A 7,168-nucleotide genomic window follows, 5' to 3' on the forward strand; every position below is an offset into this window, starting at 1 on the left:
GTGAGAGTAAAAGAGAGAGAGGGGAGATAAGTGTAATTGAAGCTTTTGCCTGAGTTAAACGCAGCGATTATGTCGGTCTGCCTGCCAGCCAGCCGGTGGCCAACACAGTGGCAATGGCAATAGTGCGCTGAAGGGGGGTGGAAGTGCGGTGTTGCAGTTTCAAATGCTGCAGCTAGTGGCATCAAGGATTTGGTTAGCTTCCTGGTTAGCTTCCATTTGGGTTCGGATTTGGATGCTTGTGTCGTAAATTGAGTTGTGCGCTGAAATATGTCGTCGTGTCAACTGCACAACGGCCCTGCGACTGCACAAAGATTGCAATTTAAATGTGCAACAACACGATGGCAATTCATTTGATTGGCCATTCTTGCCGCTGGGCAGCGAAATGAGAGTAATGCAGGAAGCGCAGCATTTTAGCCATTGCAGCCATTTCGGCTGGCCTAATCAACTGGTTTCGCTGATGTTGCATAACAATGACAAATCCAGATCGGCACGACACTTGGTCATTGTCTTTGCGGCGCATTGCATGACCGGGCCTGGCTCTGGCTCTGGCTCTGGCACATCCAGCAAGTTTCCCCGCTTGACAAATGATATAACTTGGACTATAACAATTTCTTTGACTTTCAGTTATGCCACTTTATTGGCTTTCTGCACCACTGCGCACTTTTTGGCAATTAGCAGATTTCATTTTTTGATGATATAATCAGAAAATAGAAATAAATGAAATATGACCAGTTTTGCGTGGCAAAATGAATTGCAGCCCGCGGCTGGTGTCGGGTCATTAGCACCACATTGGAGTGAATGGTGGCAACAATCAAATCAAAGCAAATCAAAGCAAATCTTGGTCCGGTTGGGGCCAAGCTGAGTCGAGCGGCGTCAAGCCAAGTCAAGTGCAATCGAACGAAAGCCTTTCCATCAGAAATGCTGCATCAATATTTGCGTATGTGTGTGTGTGACGATTGAGCGGAGTCAAAACAGAAAACTGGCACAAGGCCAGCGGGGAAAAACTTTACCCACAGATTAATATTGGAGATGGCCAACGGCAAAAGCAAACCAAAAAGCCCAAACTTTGCTTAACATGTTGTTAACCCGGGCCGGCCGCCTTTCACTTCGGCCCGTTCGGGCAGGGATTATCCAACTATAAGCCCCGGAAACCGATACATCACGGGTTTGTGTTGTTTCCCTGGCGCCCGTCTCCTTGGCCCACCCCGCCATTTCCTTCTGCAATAAATTTTCACTTAACTATGTCGATCATCGAACAACAAGCCGCTCGCCGCAGCAGCAGCACCATCACCGCATAGGCAATGTGCAACATTCATGTGCGCCCCACTGCACCACCCCCATGGCCATAAACTCTCATTGTTGCACCCGGCGGGGTTTGGGGCTTGGGGTGTGGGCTGAGGAGGTGGGTTTCTGTGTGTGACACAATTTTCCAGTTTGCCAGTTACGCCTCGTGAATTTAATTGACGGAAGCGCGTTAAAATTGCAAAGCCAAACCAATCCACAAAAAACAACTCGCAAAATGGATAAAAACGCACAAAAAAATACAAAAAAAAAAAACAGTGAAAATTTCATGTATTATGCATTTGCATATTCGAGCTGGGGCGGAGTTGCCCCGCTTCATCTTTGTGCATAATTGATGAACAAACTGAGGAGTTCATCCTCGATGCGGTGCGGTGCGGTCCGGTCCCCCGTTGGGCAGTCAGACGAGCCATTCGCCACACAAAATCCTTGATTACACGTGGCTTTGATTAAAAATCGAGTTTTAATATTTTACAGGCGTGGAAATTTCACACAAAATACATTTGAAGAGTTTTTTACAAGACCTTTTAAACTCCGAAGTGAATGAAAATTTGAATGAAACTTTCCCATGGTTGGATTTGTAGACAAACTTCTCGTCTTCTCGTTCCATTTGGCCATTCAAATATAAATTCTCCATCAATCTCCTGCACAGCTTCCGTTGAATCAATAAATGTTAAAGGTTTAAGAATAAAGTGCGAGAAACTGCTCGCCACGAAAACTATTTCCTTTGCTGACTTCATCAAAAACGACCTTGCCACATGTACATACATTTATACACATGTATGTACATATATGTATCCATAAATCTACTCTATTGGCAAGTGCGGCAAAGTTTTAGTTTGCCCCAAACATGGATTTGCGTTTAACGGGGCACGCAGGTGTCGTTGCTGTTGTTGCCTATTGAAAACTAACATTCTCATACAAGATTCTCTCTCTCTCTCTGTCATTGTGTCGACTGCCATCGAGTGGCACGTTTTTATGGCCACTGAGACTGCCGGGCCGGCCGTGGCAGGAGTTGGCTGCTGCTGCTCTGCTGGATGGGTTGTCTTAATTTATGGCTATTAAATACAAGTCGGACGATTGTCGTTGTTTGGCTTGGCACAAAAGTTTGCTGAACTTGTCAGAAATGAAGCTCCAAAACGAACACACACACAAAAGCAAAAAGTTGTGAATTGTATTGCCATTTGGAGGCATATTGGCCTTGGGCGGGCATCAGGTGGCACTCCCACGAAAGATGTGGATAGGTTTCACGGCTAGAGTTTGGCATGAATTGAGGCAGGCTTTAAATTCGATGAATATTGATTTAAATATTGGGTAAAGGAAACCAAAACCCATCGATTGATCACTCGAATCACTCAGAAAATGCAAATAACGAACCGAAAATGATTAATTTCTGTCCCAGCTGGTATCCAGTATTGATCCCTGGTCCTGAGGTGTTTGTCTTCCTTCGGGCTTACTCGCCTGTGAACGTAGGTTCATTGATCAGATTCCCTAATAAATACTCCCATTATTACAGATCACTCGGTAAACTTTTGCTTCCGCTGGAGAGAGTCCATCGTAGCGCTTCCTGTTGCCGCTGGGCGGAGTCTGTATTTCCCATTGGAATTAATTGGCTTGCCATTGGACGTGGGATTATAAATGGGGGAAAATCAAACATTGAACAATGCTGTTGACCATTTAATGCAATTTTTAATTATAATTGAACAATGAGAATAATAAAGGCAATCAAACTACAGCTCCTCCTCCCCCCCACCCGGCCAGTAAAATTGTGCAAAATGTTTTTTTTTTTTTATGATTTTCTTTTGTTTTCTCATTTGGTTTTCTTTTGTTTTTTGTTTTGTTTTGGTTTTGTATAATTCAGATTACATTTTATTGTTAAGAATGAATTGAATTACTTCTGCTCTCCCGCAACTACTGCTTCTTCTTCTGCATGTCTTTCTCAAACGGATTTTCCAACATTTTGGCCGCCTCTTCTTCTGCGGTTTATCCACTTTATGCTCGCCCATTTCTGGTTTCTGTCTCTGTTTTCACACGAATCGCTCAATCATAATAATAACCATAATGCAGTATGACATAATTTATACATAAACTGGATCATACATACATGTACATATGTATGTACATGCGTGTTACATTTATGTATGTATGTATATAATTAGATTTACCTAAAAACAATTTACAAATATATAAAAACGAATTCGCCTAATGAACTAAAACTACATCCGTATGTATGTATGTGTGTGTGTGTGAGAGAGTGAGTTTGTGTGATGGTGTGTGTGAATTTTCATATAAAAAACGATTCCATTTTGTTTCTCTTTCGTATGCAATTGTGTTTGTGTGGGTGCAAATGTACTCGCTTGTCTCCGGATACTTTGATTCATGATTCGTCTTCGTCTTATTATTGTTTTCTGCAACATCCACTCGTGTGCCACTCTCCACCCCCTTCCTTCACCCCGCTCATTTGGGATTTGTTTACGAATGTTCGGCGTAAATATTGTATTGGATCGGACTAAAGTTTTCCGATTTATTTATGTTCGTGTTCGGGCATTAAAAAACGCAATAGAATTGTTTGAAATTAAACATGCTTCGAGCCCTGCTCGTTGAAATACAAATAACAAATTTTTGCCTGCTCCGTGTGATGGTCTGGCAGGGGCACACAGAAAGGTCGGGTGGTTGTGGCTGAGTTGGCACAAAGCAGTAACGGACAGGGGACAGAGTTGATGCAGGCTCCTTTGATGCAACAACTTTTAGCGCGTAAGCACAGGCTGTTGAGTACCCATCATTCCCCCATCTTTGTCCAAGCACTGGCTATACTTATTTTGTACATTAAAGAACTGAACGTATTCGCTGTGAGGCCTGGTCTCAGCTTCATGGATCAGTCTGGCCCATCTGCACTGTGGCTTTCCCTTCACTTTCTTTATATTGCTTTTCTGTACACCTTTTAAAGAATGTTTTGTGTGTGTGTGTGTGTGTGTGTGTGTGTGTGTGTGTGTGTGGGTTTGTGGTTGAATCCTTGCGGATGATCATTTGTATCTGTCATGGGCAGCGGCCAGAGACCCTCATTAGCATACGAGTATCTCAGAGTGTAAGAATGTGTGTTCTGTGTGTGTCTGTGTCTGTGACTGTGTGAGGGTGAGATGTTTTGTATGTGCAACAGTCGGAATAGAGCTACTTAATCATATATCATATATGTATAATTTGCCATTCTTTCATATATGTATGTAGAGGTTCTTGTATATATAATGAATTCTTTTTACCTTCGCTTGTTTTTCGTTTCTGTTTTGCTATTTTCTTGGGACACAGACTGGCCTGCCGCCTGACGCCTGTCGCTCGCATCGTTTTCAGTTGTTCTGCCTTGTCATATTTTTTATTCAAAGGGGAGTTCCGGGTTTTGTTTTGTTTTGTTTTTCTTTCTTTATATAAATGTAAATATCGTAACATAATAATTATGCCGTTTATATATGCTAAATTTAAATGTAATTTACTCATTTTACACCTGTCGAGCTCTCAGTTTTTTCATTTTCAGTTTTATTTTTTAAAAATTTAACCATTTCTTTCACTAAAAACTTAGCGTAAAAAGTTAACAGTAGATATATCTATATATATATATGTATATATGTGTGTTTCTTGTATATATATATATCATATATAGATACACTTTGTTGCCGCATCCACCGCTTAGCCAACTCAACGTCACTGTATAATAGATTTAATAGCATCCTTTTTGCTATTATTTTCTGTATTTCTTCCATTGTTTTTTAGAGGGGTAGTTTTTAACAAAGTTTTGGTTTTGGGAATTGGTTTTTGTTTTTATTTTGTTTTTGTTTTGTTTTATTTCAAGTTTGAAAGCTGCTCCCTTGCTTTGTATAAACTAAAACTAGTTCCGTATTCTCTATAATGTATATGTGGTTTGTATATATATAAAGTATTCTTAGTTTCATCCAATTTGCTTTATTATTCATTTTATTTTAATTTTTACTTTTACGTTTTTTTTTGTTTTCTTTTTATTTGCTAAGGCCAAAAATGTCGAACTGAAATGACGTCCAATCGATTGAATACAACGAAAAAGAACCCAAACAGAGTTTTGCAACTGAAGTACAAATTTGTTGTCCCTGTCCCAGTTCTATGTTGGCTAGTGTAAGCTTTTGCTGCGCGGGTGTAGATGTGTAAAGGAATCTTTGGGCGAGAACTGACAAAAATTATCTCATCGCTTTAGGTTTTTTTTGTTTTTTTTTGTGGAATTGCAAAATGTAGTTTATTGGTTTTTTTTAGTTTTTTTGTTTTTTTTTTTTTGTTTTGTTTGTTGTGTATACATTTTAATAATAATTTTCCTTGTTACTCGTATAATTAATGGTAATTAATAATTATGCCTGCCTGCTGAATTTTGTTTTACTTTGCGTTTACCAAAAACCTTTGTTTTTTATTTTGTTTAAACTTTAAATTTAGTACAAAATGACGGTGTGGCAGCAGGGATAGGGGGAAGGGGCATAAGCGTGGGCAAGGGGAAAGGGGGTTTGTAGTTAAGACACACCAATTATCACCTACTATCCAATGTGTTTATTTTTGTTGTTTGTTTCTTTCACTAACTTTAACTAATTTATGTAACGTAAGCATGTTTTGTGTGTGTGCATCAGTGTGTATGTGTGTGTGTAACGTCTTAGTAAAGTCAGTCAGTTATACAAATATAGGTATATATGCATTTGTTTATGTTTCAACCAAAAAGTTGCCGTTTCTTTTGTCTTTTTAATTTTTTAAAGATTTTCCTTCAATTTTTCGCACAATGTTGTTGCCTGGTTGTGAGGGGGGCAGGGGCTTGGGGGCATGCTGTCAGGGTCCGTCCGTCAGTCTGTTTTGATTTATTAATTCTTTTTGTATTTAAGTTGTTATCTTATAAACAATAAAAGTTTCGTAATTATGCGTAGGATTTCATATCAAAAATTGTTTTTTTTTTTTTTCGTTTAATCTTTTTCTTTATTTTTACTAAACCTTGGAACCGGATTGGGATTTGTCTATCATGTATACATATATATATTTGTATATATATATATATAGCGCTATATATACGTGTGTGTGTGTGTGTGTGTGTGTTTATGTACGTAATTATGTTATATATAAGAAATTAATTAAAAAATTGTTTTTAAACAAAATATTGCATACTTTTATGTGCTTGCTTGAATTTTCTTATGTGTTTTTTCTTCCCCCGTTTTCTGTTTCGATCTCGATCGATTCTCTCTTATCATCCTATCCGTTTATTCTCCTCCTCATCTTCTTCGTCTAATGTAAAATGTAAAAACGTAACGGTAAATTGTAAATATATTGTAATTGCATTAATCAATATAATTATAAGAACACATTTTCCGAGATATTCGATTTTTGTTGTTTACAAAGAAATGCGGTCCCACGTGCGCGCGGAGTGCGCATGGAGCCGCCAAGACATAGTTATACATACATCTCCTGCATATATAATATACATACTTCAGTTTACAACGAAAGGCAAAAAGACAACCTAGGCGGGAGTGGGCGTGGGCGTGGGCTGGGGGCGTGGGCGTGGGCGCGGACATGGGCGTGGAGCAGATGATGAGGGATTTGAATTGAATCTTTAAGTACTTGTTCAGGTCTTGGCCTGGGGATACTCGTGGGATAATCTGGCCGATGGTTGCGGGACCGGAACTCTGGATGCGTAACCTCGAAAATCGAAAACTATGAAGCCCTTTTGCTCGAAATGCAATTGGTTTCTCTATGAAGCAAAAAAGTCTTAACTGAGTAACAATATTTTTGAAATATTTTCCCTTCCCTTGCGTTCTCTCTCTCTCTCTCTCTCATCTCTTATCTCTCTTTCGCTCTGTCATATATAATGTATATATATATT

This window comes from Drosophila subobscura, chromosome E (genome assembly GCF_008121235.1).
Source record: "Drosophila subobscura isolate 14011-0131.10 chromosome E, UCBerk_Dsub_1.0, whole genome shotgun sequence".
NCBI classification, from domain to species: domain Eukaryota; kingdom Metazoa; phylum Arthropoda; class Insecta; order Diptera; family Drosophilidae; genus Drosophila; species Drosophila subobscura.